At 57.3% G+C, this 16,313-nt stretch overlaps 1 protein-coding gene across 5 annotated transcripts in view; it reads right to left on the bottom strand.

The window, feature by feature from the left end:
* ZBTB7C (zinc finger and BTB domain containing 7C) overlaps positions 1-16,313 on the bottom strand; it is a 310,443-nt gene that overhangs the window by 251,331 nt on the left and 42,799 nt on the right. The window lies entirely within an intron of this gene.

The following is a 16,313-nucleotide window of genomic DNA, read 5'->3' as shown; positions in this document are numbered from 1 at the left end:
GCACTGGGGCGGCCCACACTGCTCCCACACACAGGCCGAGTCACCCAGCCCTCGGCAGAAGCTGGAGAGCAGCATGGGCCTGTCGGCAGGCAGGTGCGTCCAATCCTGTCCACCCTGGAGGGGTCCACACCTGCTGGCCGGCCTCCAGCACGGGGGATGAGACCCAGCCCAGACCCAAGGAGCCCCAGAGGGCAAAGGGCCTGCGAGTGTCATGGACAACAGAGGCCATGGAGGTGACACAGCCACAGGGGAGAACGATGGCCAAACTTGCCACAAAGACCCCAACCCTCAGGGCAGGGACCACGTCCATTCCACTCACCTGGCCCACAGTGGACACTCCACCCAGCCTCTGCAAAATGAACTTTGGGCCACAGGGCGGAGGGTCTGCTCCCCCACAGCACCACACCTCATGGGGAGTGAACGGGTCTCCTCCAGGCATGGCTACGTGTCCCGTTCCAACCAGGCTGGGAGCGTTTCTCAAAACCATCTGGAGCCACACATTCACCTTCTAGGAACCAGAGCCTCAAGCAATGCCAACTTATCGTCTTGCAGTTCCAGCAGTCAGCAGTCTGACGCGGGTCTCACTGGGCTGGAATCCAGGTGCCCCCAAGGCAGGGAGCCTTCCAGAGGCTCCAAGAGGGACTCACTTCTTGCCTTCTCCAGCTTCTAGAGGCTGCCTGCAACCCCTGGCTTTTGGGCCCCTTCCTCTGTCTTCCAATCCAGCAGATGACGGATCCCCCAGCCTCATCTCCACTTCGGACCCCAGCCCAAGGGGCGTCTCTGCTCCGAAGGATCCCCAGTCAAGATCGGACTGGGCCCACCTGGAACGAGCCAGGAGTCCTGGGTCCAAGGACGTGGGTGTGTCTGGAAATTCCCTAGCTCCCGCTGAACTGCCCTCCAGAGTGTGGACCCATTCCCACACACTGCCAAGCCCAGCCGCGCATGGGTGTGAGACGGAGCTCGTCTTGGCACAGAAACCATGAGCTTTCCAGGCCCCCCCACAGTGCTTATTCCAGGGACAAATTCAGGGAGCTCTTGGGGATGGTTGCTGCTCACCACTGCCTGGACTCCTGTTGCTGATGGGGACGGAAACTGGAGAGGAGGAAGCCAGCAGCTGAGGAGGGGTCTCACTCAAAGGATTTAAAAGAGCAGGGGTGAGCCGGCGCCGTGGCTCACTAGGCTAATCCTCCGCCTGCAGCACCGGCACCCCAGGTTCTAGTCCCAGTCGGGGCGCCGGATTCTGTCCCGGTTGCCCCTCTTCCAGGCCAGCTCTCTGCTGTGGCCCGGGAGTGCAGTGGAGGATGGCCGAAGTGCTTGAGCCCTGCACCCCATGGGAGACCAGGAGAAGTACCTGGCTCCTGCCATCAGATCAGCACGATGCACCAGCCACAGCGTGCCGGCCGCAGTGGCCATTGGAGGGTGAACCAACGGCAAAAGGAAGACCTTTCTCTCTGTCTCTCTCTCTGTCCATTCTGCCTGTCAAAAAAAAATTTTTTTTAATTTAAAAAAAAAAAGAGCAAGGGCTTTGGGCATCCTGACCAGCCTAGCTGCCCCTCCACACGGTCGTCCTACAGGTGCCCAAGCCCACGGGGGACACGCATGACCGCTGTCTAAATGCAGGGACTCTCAGCGCTGATGTGCAACAAGAGGAGATTACAAGTGCATTTGGGTCTCCAAAGTGCCGGCCGCACCGGTGTGCAGAAAGACACCATTTTCCTGCTCTTAATCCATTCCTAGTGGAGCTATTACTTTAAACTAAAGGAGCCTTTTATGTGCTCAAGTCCATTGCGATCTAAAAGATAAGTCCAATCGCTTATGACGCCTTTGATCATAGCGATTGATTAAGAGTTCACAGCAGCAGCTGCCGGATCAGGAGGGCTCAAAAGGTACCCATTGTCCCTGTCCCAGCCCACCCCAGCTTTGTCCTGGACTTGGCACCAGGGCAAGCTTGGGCTCGGGGACAGGCACAGAATCCTACACTGGGAGAATTCTCTGCCGCAGAGTGGCTGGGCTGGAGATGAGAGAGGGGTGGGGAGGAGGCTAAGTCCCAGCAGGGCAGACTCGGGGTGGGGGGTGGGGGCAGGCAGGAACCAGTGAGGCCACGCCCTCTGCCCAGCCCCTTCCTCATCTCCATGTGACCACTCCCAGGCCTTCCAGGGACCCTCTTCCAAGAAGCCTCCCTCAGCCTCACTGGGCCAGGATTCAGCAGGTGACTTTACAACAAGTTCCAAGAACACTTATGCCTTCCCCATCCCAGCACCTTTGATTTTTTTTTTTTTTTTTTGACAGGCAGAGTGGACAGTGAGAGAGAGAGACAGAGAGAAAGGTCTTCCCTTGCCATTGGTTCACCCCCCAATGGCCACCACAGCCAGCGCGCTGTGGCTGGCACACTGCGCTGATCCGAAGCCAGGAGCTTCTCCTGGTCTCCCATGGGGTGCAGGGCCCAAGCACTTGGGCCATCCTCCACTGCACTCCCGGGCCACAGCAGAGAGCTGGCCTGGAAGAGGAGCAACCGGGACAGAATCCAGCGCCCTGACCGGGACTAGAACCTGGGGTGCCGGTGCCGCAGGCGGAGGATTAGCCTATTGAGCCACGGCACCGGCCAGCACCTTTGATTCTGAAATGTGACCTGTGTGTGATCTGCTGCTGACTGCACCCAGCATGGCATTTCATGCACACAGAATGCTCAATAAAAGTCCAATGCGTGAGTGAAGCTGAGCCCAAGGAGTGGGCGGAAGAGCCACCTGCCCTAACAGACTTTCCCAATGGTCATGGCTCCCCAGGCTGCTAGCCGCTGTGCAGGATGCCCAGCCTATGGGCACCCACAGGCTTCCTTCCAACAGAGCTTCTCGTCCTGAAAGGCTGCCCACCCTGTCCTCAGGAGTCCAGTCACCTCCAGACAGTCCCTGTCCCCAAGGGGCGGCACACTCTCACTCAGCGGCCCTCCTGATGGCCTCAGCCAGCCAGCAATGCAGCCCAGGAGTGGGGAAGGAGAATTTCAAGGTGCGGGGTGCTGACCAGGGAGGGCCGGCTGGAGGAGGCACTGCAGGGGGAGGTCCGCAGGCAGCCTGGTAGCACCAGGCTCCAGAAGATGGAAAGGTACCTCAAAGGTGTCAAGGCAAGATCTACCCCCAACACCCAAAAACCTGGGAAGAGTGCAAGAAACCCATGTGCAGGACAGAACAGAGGTACAAGCAGTGAGCAAACAATGTCAGGATTGGAGGTGAAGCCAAGGATGGCGACAGTGGTTGCTGCGCTGGGGGGTGCTGGGGCCCAGCTCAGCTCGCCCACCTCTCAGTGGTGGCCTGCGGTGAGCCACCAACCTTAGACGGCGGTCTATGACAGGCCCTGCCTGCCTTGCACAGCTGCTGTCCGCCAGATCAGAGAGGAGAGAATGCTCTCTGAAAGCCTAAAGCAACAGAGAACTAGAACCTGTTATAAGAATACTCCGTGGTTCTGCACCCTGTCTTGCATGGAGCTTTCCTACCCATCACCCTCCTGATCCCCAAAGCCACTCTGGGTGACAAGGAGGGCCAGTTACACTCAGTTTACAGATGTGGAAACTGAGGGGCAGACAGCTCCAGCCCCGCATCACAGCGGATAGCAAGGGGCTGGCCTGACAGCTGTGTCCAGGTCTCCTAACTCCAGAGTATTTTGTCTACCACACCAAGACTCAGGCTCCACTGCTTAAAATCACACTCTCTGGGGCTGGCGCTGTCGTGCAGTGTGTCAAGCTACAGCCTGAGATACCGGCATCCCATATGTATGAGCACCGGTTTGAGTCACAGCTGCTCTGCTTCTGATCCTGCTCCCTGCTAATGCGCCTTGGAAACCAGCAGAAGATAGCCCAAGTGCTTGGGGCCCCACATCTATGTGGGAGTCTCAGATGAAGCTCTTGGCTTTGGCCTGGCCCAGTTCTGGCCATTGTAACCATTTGGGAAGCGAACCAGCAGATGGAAGCTCACTCACTTGCTTTCTGTTACTCTGCCTTTCAAACAAATAAAATAGATCCTTTTAAAAACTCTTCCCTCCTTCTGCAGTCCTTCTGTGGATTTTTGACTGGCAAATCAGCTTCTTTGGTCTCTCTGTAGCCAGTAGCATTGCAGAGAGCAGAGGGCAAAGAGGCTGCAGGCTTGGGTCCGCCTTAAGCCTGTCCCCAACTTCCTCCAGTCCCAACTATCGTCAGTATTAAAACCACTTAAGGATCCTAATGCAAGCACTCCCAGGCACGGGCACTGGGAGCCTCTGTCAAGAGGCCGCCATCCTTTGTGACAAGACAGAGCAGGCGGAAGCCGGCCTTCCCCACAAGTGTACCTGCTCAGACCCCAGCACTCGGCACGCACCTCCCTGTGAGAGCTCCAGGTCTGTGTTGGTATGGATGATGGCAGAACATGGGCGGGCCTGCCCCTAGTTCCCACACAGCCAGGCAGTGGTGGGGTCAGGAATGAGGTGCAGCAGGTCAGGCCTAGGGGGCCACCTTGGCATCCAACACAGCATGAGACGGAGAGGGAACGCAGGCACAGGGACCGACACCCCCACCCACACCACCTCCTGGCCTTGCATATTTTCTCTTCTTCAATGAATTAGGGGCAACAAAAGATACTCAGCTGGTCACAGAAACAAGCCTCCAACTTCTCAGACTGCGTCATTCTAGAAGAGCATCCCGGGAGGGGGCAGGTGCTAGGGAGCACACCTGTGTCAGCCACACCCACAGGTGACACTCCGCCTTCTGAGGAAGCCCATCCAAACACCTGTCTGGCCAGTCTCAAACCAAACACAAGTAACGTGTTGGCTCATAACAGCTTCCTGTCGGAAGCCACGGCTCCTTTGTGTGCACGGACGCTGTTCTCACCGAGAGGCCATCCCATGTATAAGAACGCGACTTGGAAACAGGAGACAACGGAGGTGACTGATCACAGGGACACGGCCTCACCGCCACCTCATCAGACCATCGCCCCTGAGCACAGCTAGGATAGGATTCCCCTTCCCACATGGTGTCTGTGGAGCGTGACTGGAGTGGCTGCTTCCTGCTTCCTGTCTGCAAGTCCAGCGTCCATGCCGGCCCCTCAGGCCAGGGCGGCGGCTGGGGTGTCAGGCTGGGGTCTGAGGTTCAGGAGCATGCCCTGAAAGGGGGCTGCAGAAAGTGAGGGAGGAGGAGTGGCCAGGGAACCTCAGCTGGGCCTCCGGGAGCCTGCAGCACGTGGAGGCCCTCCCGTGCCCCGGCCTCATGCCACCTTAGAACGTTCTAGTCACAGGGGCCTCCCAGAGGGGTTCTCCCCGTACCCACTCTGCTTTCCTCTCTGCCCCCACCAGCCTTTCCCCTCTCTGCCTCCAGGTTTGTGAAAGCTGTCCTGTCCCTTGTCCCCTCCCCACGGGCACAGCATGCTAGGTTAGTTGCCTTCCTTCTTGGGCATCTCTGGTTTATATAACAAGAGCCTCTTGCAGAGGGGAGTATTTTAGACAAAAAGAGATAACCTCTAATTGTGAAATTTCAAGGGCTGCAGGGAGGGCATGGGGGAAACAGAGACATCTCTGAGACGCAGCAGCCTTGAAATCCTGTCACACGGACTGGCCATGAGCTACTACTGAAAAATCTGTTTTTCAAAATGTGAAAGAGTCAATTTCCAGATGTCTGCTTTGGGGAGCCAACTGCTGCTGACTCACTCCCAGGTCACCACGGAGCAAAGCCTGAACTCACCGCACGCTTCAGATCCTCTAAGCTCCAGCTCCTGCAGAGCCACCCGGGCTGCCCACGCTCCCCGGAAGCCCCGCCCACCTCTGGCACAGTCCGCAGGCCCATCTGCGCTGCCCCACTGCGCTCCTCTGCACTCACCCCGTGTGCAGCACGTGGTATAGCAGTCAGGGGCTGCCCACTCTCCTCAGCCTCCCGCCCACCCACACACGCCCTCTCCTCCGATTCCCCAGTGTGTGGGTTCCATGGCTCTCTCCAGTGCTGGACACTCACGGCCTCACATTCCCTAGATCTCGGTGATGGGGACAGGTCCCCAATTGGGAATAAGTGCCCTGGGGAGGTAACAAAGTCCCGAGTCCCTGGCAACCCCTGCACCCACAGGCCAGAGGGCTAAGCAGGCAGTGACTTCAATGGGGCATCAATGCCTGGCATCTTGTTAGAAATGCCTGTTCCCAGGCCCTGCCCCACCCGTCTCGAGTCAGACGCCATGGCCTTGGGGTCCAGCATGCTGCTTCAGCAAACCCTGCAGACCACCGTGAGACACATGAAGTGTGACAGCCAGCGAGGAACGGACCCTCACTGCCCTCCACGGGGTGGGCTGTGCTGACGAACAGGGCTCTGCAGCCAGCAAAGGAGCCGGCACCTTTAGAGCTGCCCGTTTGACAGGGGCCCCAGCTCCCACGTGGGTTCTCAGGGATCTCAAAGTGGACCAGCTGAGAAAGCCATCGCAGCTGCCTGGGGCGTCGTCACATCACGGAGTGCTAGGCTGCCTTCCTGTCTCCTCCGAAGGGCACTGCTGTTGCACAGTGCTTCCCTTGATCCTGCTAACTGGGTGGCTAAATTATTCAGTAACCAATTAGCGCTGAACAGTGCCCCTGCCTCCCAGCCAAGCACCATGCTCCGGCTGCAGCAAATGCTTTTCCAACACAAGGTAGGGCGGTGCCTCCTCCGCCCAGGCTAACGCCCCCGATGTCCCACCTCCTGGGGCAGAACTGGAGGTCGGGCAAGACACAAAGAGCCGGATTCTGGGCCCCTCCAGACCTCAGGAGTCCGGTCGCAGGCACAGCCTGGGAGCGCAGACCCTGAACGAGCCTCCCTGGCCACATTCCTACTGTGGAGCAACCTGAGACACCATCAGTAGACCCATCTGCCTATTTGACAGATGGGTAAACCAAGGCCCAGGGCAGCAACTCGGCCCTGACCATCCAGACCACACAACATTCCCTCCACCCACTCAGCCCCCACTGTAGTCCAGGCCTGGGTCCCCCTGGCAGTTCCCAACACACACTGCCCCCCCCCAGCCCTATTTCTTCCCCCACTGGAAGGGCCTAAGGCAGGGTCAGGCTTGAGCTTTGAGTTCCCTATAGCACCGTGCTCTGTGCTGAGCACAGGAGAGCCCTCGAGATCCGTCCCCATCACACTCCACTAGCGGGTGTGCTGACATTAACCCATCAGGGCACCTGCCCCTCACCTGGAAAAGCCCTGGGCAAGAGGACAGGCAGCCAGCCACCTGCAGAACAGGAGAGAAGGGCTGGGGCTGGGAGCAGAGCCGTGGGAGGGAGGGGCAGGCAGAGCCTCCACCTTCTTGTTGATGTTGCCAGTGCTCAGAGCTAGAAACAGGGCAGGGCGCTCACGCCTCCTCGCCTCTGCCTCTCAAGAGCTCTGCCGCTGACACACAAAACGTGAGGGTGAAACAGAGACACGGCTCCCAGGAAGGCAAGAGCCTGTTCAGCTGCAGGGGCCGGGGATGCTCTCCTGCCAGCATGCGCCCTGGGGACTAGCTTTCCCCATCAGACAGAAGGGCTGTGGAGGGCTCCAGGAGGACCTCACATCACAGCCCCGCCCCTATTCCACATCCATGGGGGACACAGCCCAGAACCCAGGGGCTGCCTGAAATCACAGATAACACAGGGACCCCCCTCCTCTCATTAGAGGGTGAAGCTTTCAAAGCAGGGACAGGAAGAGACCAAAGGTGACAGCAGGATTTTATCACAAACATGGGGATGCTACAGGAAGTTTGCTTACTTGAGTGCAAAACACCAAGATCCACAATTATTTTCTCATACTATGCATCTTCCATGAGCTTTTTTGAAGTGTGTTCCTATATGACAATATCATCCCGCCACATAATAACACTCAGATACGGAACATTATACTACACAGGTATAACAGGAAGCTGAGGTGTGTACTGTAAAGGCCAACATGTGACAGACAGCAGAGGCCGATGTGACAGGGAGACCGACACACGGGGTTTTAGGAATGAGCTTGACCTTGATTGCACCTTTCCAACAGACCATGGATGCAAAAAAGGGCCCAGAGAAGGTCCACCCCTGCCCCACCAGCAGGCACAGCCCCTTGGAAGCCTGGTGGCATCCACTCTGCAAGGCTACCGTGACTTCACCAGCCACCCGCTTCCTGTTGCCCAGACAGAAGGGGGGGTGCCTGGGAAAGGAGGTCCTGGTGGCACACACCAGAAGCAAGAAGTCACCTGTGCTGAGCCCAGGGGAGAGGAAGAGGCAGTGCTGGTGCAGGGGAGGGGAGACCAGGGACCAGCACCCTTCCCAGGTGCTTGTCATGGGCAGGGGGCTGCGAGAATTTACACCCAGGACCCTGGGGTTGCTCCCTGGCTCGGAGCTGCAGTGCCACGGCTGCTCCCACAGGCTCAGTCCCAGCATCCCAGATGTGTCCATGCACTCAAGTCAGAACACAGCACAGCAGGGGCGGGAAAAGTCGCCTCCCCCATCTGACTCGGCAATACCCCCAACTCCTAGAGTGCGCCAGACCTTTCTCGAACCTCCAGAAGTCACTGCTGCCTGTCCGATGCTCCAAGCCATCAACTGCAGAGCAACTGATTCAGCTCCATTCTACAATCGTTTGCTGAGCTCCAGCCCCACCCTGGCACTGCAGACTTGGGAGCAAGAACACAAAAACCAGAGCGCCAGCCGCGAGCCTTCTCTCCAGGAGCTCCCAGGTCCCGGGAAGGCCAACACATCACCCGGGGTGGGACAGCTAAGGAAGCAGCAAGTCTGTGAGCAGAGACGATCCAGGACCACACCGGGCAAGACTAACCTCACTGGGGATAGAGCAATCGGGGCAGGCTCCTGGCAGGAGGTGGCAGTTGAGCTGGGATCTATAAAATGAACAATCACCAGCAGGAGGCTGGGGTGATGATAGGCAGGGAGCTTTAAGAGGGGAGATGTGGTGGGTAGGAAAATCACAAAGCCTGGGACAGCGGAGGAGAGTACTGCGGCTGATTTTTGCCTGCAAGGCCAGCATCACATATGGGTGCCGGTTCGAGTCCCAGCTGCTCCACTTCCCATCCAGCTCCCTGCTAATGTGCCTGGGAAAGCAGCAGAAGATGGCCTAAGTGCTTGGGCCCCTGCACCCATGTGGAAGGCTCTGAGGGAGCTCCTGGCTGCCACCTGCCTGTTTGTTGCGGCCATCTGGGGAGTGAACCAGCAGATAGAAGATCGATCTCGATCTCTCTCAGTAACTCTGCCTTTCAAATAAATACACCTTTAGAAAAATCACAGAGCACAGCACAGCCCATTGAGGGAGGAAGGCACATGCAGGGGAGGAGTTGGAAGGAGTCTGATGGCGCAGACAAGGCTGGAGCACAACGAGCTTTGTACCAGCCTTGACCCTGGAGGACGGAGGAAAGACAGGAGGGAGGTCAGGGCACCCGGAGAAGCCAGCTCAATGGCCCAGGTGAGACGCAGGGGCCTGAGCCAAGGTGGCAGCATATGAGCCACCCCGGGGAGCGGGAAGGGGTGGGGGCTACAGCTGGGAGAAGGATTTGAATATGAAATCCCTGAGACTCCCGATTGGCCAGAGGTGGGGAGGGGCCAGAGGAGAGTGTGTCATGGAAGGAGTGGTTCCAGGCCAGCCAGGGGCCATGGGTCACCGGCAAGGGGGAGAGAAAAGGGGCTCTCCACACAGGTCTCAGAAAGCTGCTTGCAAGGCACAGGTGAGGATGGAGGCGAGAGGGCTGGGTCCTGGGTGGGGCTTCACTTTTCCTGGGGCTGCGATGAACAGGGCAGAAGCCAGTGGAAGGGGGTGGAATTGGAAGATGGGGACTGCGGGAGTGGGGGCTTGCTGGCTCCTAGTGCCAGGATGGACGAGGTGGGAGCAACACGGTAGGGGCAACCAGGAACGGGGGCCATCTGGTCTCCCCGTGCGAGGAAGGCTCACCTGGGAGGGAATCTAGGAGAATCGGAACAACACCTGTTCCCACCTGGTCTCACTTATTCCTCACCACCGGTCAGTGAGGGGGCACAGAGCCGGCGCCGAGTTCAGAGAGGGCAGGTGGCCTCCTCAGAGGCACACAGCAAGCAGTGCAGGAGCCGCCTCGGCAGGCCGCCCTGCAGGCTCCGGGTCTGTGGCTGTGCCCTGCCGCCCAGCTCCACGTGGTCTCAAACTCGGATCCCAGAGGACGCTCGTGCCAACTCATCCACACACCGCTGCTGAGCAGCACAGCCTGACACACTCTTAATTTTACTTGGCATTGCAAAACACCTCCAGTAGCAGGCTCAAAACATACCGCAGCATCTAAGAAACCTGCTTTCTCAAGTCTTCCCAGGTGCGTAGGCTGCCCTGGGGATCCCACTGGCCTTCCCTCCAGGGAGGGGAGGGAGTCTCCACCAGGGCAGCCACAATCTCCTGGGAAGCCTTTGACGAAACACCAAGGCCGGGGCCAGCACTGTGACACAGCAGGTGAAGCGACCACTCGGGATGCTGGCATTCCACATCCGCAGTTCCTGGTTCAAGTCCCGGCTACTCCACTTCTGATCCAGCTTCCTGCTAATGTACACCCGGGAGGCAGTGGTGATGGCTCCAGTAGTTGATTCCCGTCACCCATGTGGGAGACCCCAATAAAGCTGCTGGTTCCTGGCCTTGGCCCGTTATAGTCCTGACTACTGCAGGCTTTGGGGAGTGAACCAGTGGATAGAAGATCTAAGACAGAGAGAAAAAGAACAGAAAGAAAAAACAGAAGGAAAGAAAGAAATACCAAGACCAGGCTACAGCTTGGCCCAAGGGCTCAGCACCTAGGCAGCTGGGACCCAAGCATCAGGGATACCCGGGGCATTTGGTGCCCCCAGGAGGGCTCAGCAAGCAGCCTGCAGTGGAGGGGAACCTGGCCCCAGAAGGATCATGGGACAACCCAGGGAAGGAGGGAGAGAAGTAGCAGTGCAGATTCAGCAAGGAGCCCAGCAGTCAGTGTGGCAGGAGGAGGGCACAAGGGGACGCTCCTGCTCCTCCCACAACCCACCAGCAGGTGCCTGCCTGCCCCTGTCAGGTGCACCTCCGATGGCTCCTCCCTCTGCTGAGGCAGTCACTGGGGCTCAAGGATGTGAACTGCCCGAGACAGCCCAACTCGCCTGGGCCAGGGATTGTCTCCAGCCCCTCCCCACCACCAAGGCTGTCCCACAGCTGGGCGACTTGCACTCTCCAAAGGGGAACCCCTTTCCAGCGAGCTCGCCTCCCACCATGGCCATGGGGGCTCCTGCCCCGTTGCTCATCAGCACCCTCAAACACAAACGATTCCAAACTCCTAGGACAGGAGTTTGTGCCCCCAAATTCATGTTGAAATCCTTACCCCAATGCGATGGCACAGGGGCAGGGTTTGTGGGGAGGGTGAATGGGTTATGGGTGAAGAAGCCTCAAAAACAAGACTCTGCCCTAAAGGACTGGGGAGACCAGAGTTCTCCCCATTTTTTGGGTTTGGAATAGCTCGGAGTTCTGGCCACTCATAGCCCCCAGAAAGAGACAGATTGCCCTCAACAGAGACACGTTGCTTTACTGAAGCAGAGAGGGGCGACAGAGCCCAAAGAGGCTGGGCTTTTATCTGGCTGAAGAGGGGATGGGCTGCCTTGGGAAGTAGGGGGCTTACAGCCGAGCGGGAAGTAGGGAGTAGGGGGCTTTAGAGGCTGCCGGGAACTTTCCTCTTATCTGTTTCACAAGCTGCCCTGTGCAGCTTATCTGTTTTGCCAGCTGTTTTTTTTAAAGATGTGTTTATTCATTTGAAAGGTAGAGTTACAGAGAGGCAGAGGCAGAGAAAGAGGTCTTCCATCTGCTGGTTCACTCCCCAGACGGCCACAATGGCCGGAGCTGCCAGCTGTTTTGCAAGGAGTCTGGGGGTGGTTTGCGCTTGGTTCCTGCACTGAGGGTCTCAACAGAAGGGGGGAGTGGTGGAGGGGTAGTATCTTGTGAGCTTTACTGCCCTTTACTGTCCACCCTGTGAGACAGCTACAAACCCCTGCTGGACCCTGCCTGCCTTGCCCCTGGACTACTGTTCTTTATAAGCCACCCAGTTTTACAGGGCTTTTTGTCATAGCCTGAGTGAATGAAGAGTGAGCCCCACACAGGAGGCCTTGTCACCTGCCTCACCACGTCCCCCTGCCACTCTCCAAAATCACAGAGCACAAGGAGGCCCCAGGACAACTCACAGGCACCCTGAAAGTCAGCCTCCTGGCTCCAGGAAAGGTGCAGAAGCCCCCTGCCTCCTGCTCCAAGCCAGCACCCCTCCCTGTCTCCCCGAGACCAGGAGCATCCACACTGATGCTACTGTGCCACCTAAGGCAGCACCCAGAAGCCTGGGACCCCACCCCAGGGGTGGGGAACTGACAGGCACTCACGCAACAGGCAAATCCAGTGCTACACTGGGTGGAGCTACTCTCAGGTCTATTCCGGGCTTGGGCAGGTGATTCACTCCCCTCTCTTAACCGCCATGGCCAAGTCAAAAAGGCAAAGTCACTACCAATAACAGTGCCTTTGTGAGCAAGTGAGTGCTTTACTCCAGGTAGGGTGTCTGGGAGGCACAGGCTGGCAGCGTTCAGGGGTCTCAGCAGGGAACAGGTGTTCAGGAGCAGGGATCCATGGCCTGGAGTGGTCAGGCAAGCAGGTGTGCGGGAGGCCAGCCTTTCACACATGGACTCCATCAACAAGAGAGGCTGCCAGGCACCAGGAGTCGCCAGAGGTAGAACCCTGACAATGACAATCATTACCACCAGGGTGTCAGGGAGCTCCCTGCCCCAGTGCAGCCCCGCCCCCTCCCCCAGACTCCCTGCTGCTGCTGAGAGAGGGACTGTGTTATTAAAGAGGCTGCCCCCCAGGAACCTAAACCAACAACCCAGGCAGCACGAGTGCACAGAACCTTTGGCTGTCTCTCTCATGCAATTGAAAAGAGCTCAGAACAGATTAAAATAAGGGATGAATTTCGAAGCCTGGGAATATGCGGAAATGAATCCTGTGATGGAGGAGCCAAAATTATTCTTTCATTATCTGGTTAGAAAGTGTAAGAGGTGTCAGGCACTTTCCCGAGACGAAGCCAGGGCAGGGACCGCCTGGCCATGACGGGCACATTCTTTTAATATTAAACAAAAAAAGCAACTTCACCCTGAACTTGGTTTCAATCAGAAAAATCCCATTGGCAGGGCTGTTTGCCCTTCCGCCAGCCTGTGTGAGGTCAGTTTAAGTGGTACATTCCCTGGATCACGCCCCCGTACGAAGCGCATCTGTCCGAAAAGTACCCCTCCTCAATAGTACAAAATCCTGGATCTGCCAGGACAGGGTGCCCCCACTAACTCCAGAGAAAGCCCAGTGGCCAGCAGGCCCTCTGCAGCCCCTCCCACCTTTCCTGCCCCCTCCCTGTCTTCTCATTCTCCTCCCTGGGCAGTCACAGCTCTCAGGTCTGTCCGCTGTCCCAGCTGCCTTGTGTCCCTCATTCCCTTGTTGGCCTTGTTATTCATTAAAACATGCTCAAGGCACCAACTTGCAGGCTGCAGGGTGTGCTGGAGGCCCAAGTTTCAAGGTCGACTTCCTGCCCTCAGAGAGGCGAGAGTGGAATAAAGACGACAGGTGCAGGGAGAGCTGGTGAGGGGAGCAGAGGAGGCTCACTCGCCCTGAGCACAGCCATGCAGAGAGGAGTCCAGGGAATCCTAAACCAAGCCATGCCCCACAACCCAGGGGACACTGGAGAGACACGTTGGACTGGCAGGAAGAGACCACACAGGAAGTAAGGAGGGCGAGGTTTTTGCACTGAAATTGACTCGCACCCAAACGCAGCAAAAGGACGCACAGAGAAAAGTCCCCTCGGCCTCCCTGCTCGCAGCCATCCTTACTCATCTCTCCTGGATCCTTTCAGAGAGGTTTCACACATCCACAAGGAAACACCCCTCTACCTTCCGTGCTCAGACGGCACGTGCCATGTAGAGATGTGTTCCACTGGACTGTGTGCATCGTTCAACAGCAGCTCTCCAGACGGAGTGCGCATCAGAAGCACGGGGCTGTGCTGCTAACCACAGACTGCTGCCCGACCCACCCCTGCCCCTCAGACTCAGGGCTCAGGGGTGGGGCCAGGGCTTCTGCAAGTCCCCAGGCGATGCTGATGCTACTGGACCAGGGGCCGCACTCTGAGGATCGCTGTGTAGACTGTGGCACCGCCGTTATCTTCGTGGCTGAGCTGGGATGCAGGGAGATTTACGTGGCCAGTCCCCTCCATTTCAGTGGTCCCTGGTCTTTTGCCATTTCAGACAGTTCTGCCGAGGTTATACTTGGCATTCATCATTTCACGCGCATGGAGCAGAGCTCCAGGACAAAGCCTGGGTCACAGAGGACGTGCACTGGCCACGTGGACAGACACTGCTGTACTGCTCTTGAAGGGAGCCTTGAATGCTAAGGTGAGGACTTACGAATTTTAACTGATTCAGACTTTGGAGTAGAAGACCATTCAGGGATGTACCACAGGAACATAAGCCTAGCTCCACGGCTCAGACGAGAGGAGACAGCACAAGGGACAATGGCCCTCACAGGGGACGGACTCTAAGCGGTGCCCCGCGAGCCCCGCTCCTGGGAATCGCACCTGTGAGAAGTCCCTGCCCTCGACTGCAGGTGGGACCTGTGACTGCTGACCAACCCAGCACACCAAAGGTCACGGGTCGTCACGTGGATGATCCTGCTCGGACATGACTGCGTCACGCTAGCAGGCTGACACTAGGGCTCTCCATCTCCCTTTCTGGCTTTGAGGATGCAGGCGGCCAGGGATCCCACAGCCGCAAGGAACCGAATGCTGCCACCAAACACAGGAACGGGAGGCAGGGCCTTCTCTGGTTGAGCCTCCAGATGAGACCTCAGCCCTGCCAAGACAGCCTGAAGTCGGGACGCAACCATGCCTTCCTGACCCCGGCCTGCAGAAACTAGAATCCCACGAGACAAGGAAGCGTGTCTCTAAGTTTGAGGCGAAGCATCAGGAAGCCGAAGGCAAGAAAAATACTTGGGAGGGCATCCAAGAACCAGGCCACGGAGTGAAGGCCTGAGGCGAACAGGGGTCATGAAGAAGGGGCAGGACCTGCAGGTCCACCAGAGGAGTAAGGAGGGGCTCAGTGCCCCAGCCACCGGGCAGGCCAGGATGGGGGGTGGCAGACCCCTCGCTCCCATCCCTGTCTGGAGGTGCTCCTTCCCTCGCCGATGGCCCCGAGGTGACCTGCTGCAGCCTCCCCAGGCCATCGGCTGCACCTGCAGTTTGCTGACAAGGCTGATAAGCACCCACGTGGGGAAGACCCAGGCGCGTGTCAGGCCAGAGGGCAAAGGCAGACTTCGCCACCGCTTGCTTCGAGACAACTTGGGGGTCATCTGAATATCTGGATTGCACACCTCACAGACCAAAACAGAGAAGGAAGCTAAAAAGAGCTAGATGAAAAACGTGTACATGTTTATAATGACTTTCAAAGCAAGTTCCAAAGCCAAATATATTCTAAAGGTTACATCTGGGTTTGAAATTTTAAATATACAACACCAGAAAATAAAATAATCAACAAGGTGGAGGGGGCACTATTTGCGACACACATGGCAAGCACAGGGCTAATTTCCTTATCGTATAAATAATGGACACAGGCAAGACCCTAAGAAAGGCCAATAATCCAGCAGAAAAATGTACAACAAAGAAGAAATCACGGGGGCGGCACTGTGGCACAGCAGGTGAAGCTGCTGCCTGCAACGCGGCTTCCATGTGGGCGCCAGTTCAGATCCCAGTTGCTCCACATCCAATCCAGCTCCCTGCTGATGTTCCTGGGAAAGCAGGGGAGGATGATCCAAGCGCTTGGGCCCTTGGACCCATGTGGGAGGCCTGCATGAAGTTTCTGGCTTCAGCCTGGCCCAGCCCCAGCCCTTGTGGCCATCTGGGGAGTGAACCAGCAGATGGAAGACCTTCCTCATCTTCCTTCCCTCTAACTCTGCTTTTCAAGGAAATAAATCTTTAATTAGAAAAGAAATCATCAGTCCAACACAAGTGCATTTTCAACATTTGAAATTATGTTCACTCATATGATACAGGAAACACAAATTAAGGCTACACCGAGACCGACTTTTTCATATACCAGATGGGTATCAATAGATGTTAAAAAACACACAGTGCGTACTGAACCACAGTGTGCCCGACCTTCCTCATCTAGTTTAAACCGGTGCCACCACCAAGCATGTAAAGGAGCACACTCACCCACAAGTATCGGCACACGCATGCGTGTACATAAACCTGGACTCCTGGGAGGAGACCACACAGCCCTGCGGACAGAAGCTGACTACACCGGTAGAGCAACCACGTGACTTTCGCCTGTGCACAGGAGAG

This window comes from Oryctolagus cuniculus, chromosome 10, assembly GCF_051225735.1.
Source record: "Oryctolagus cuniculus isolate XC-2025 breed Fujian yellow rabbit chromosome 10, ASM5122573v1, whole genome shotgun sequence".
Taxonomy (NCBI): Eukaryota; Metazoa; Chordata; class Mammalia; order Lagomorpha; family Leporidae; genus Oryctolagus; species Oryctolagus cuniculus.
The sequence above is the reverse complement of the archived record's forward strand: the minus strand, read 5'-3'. Positions and strand labels throughout refer to the sequence as shown.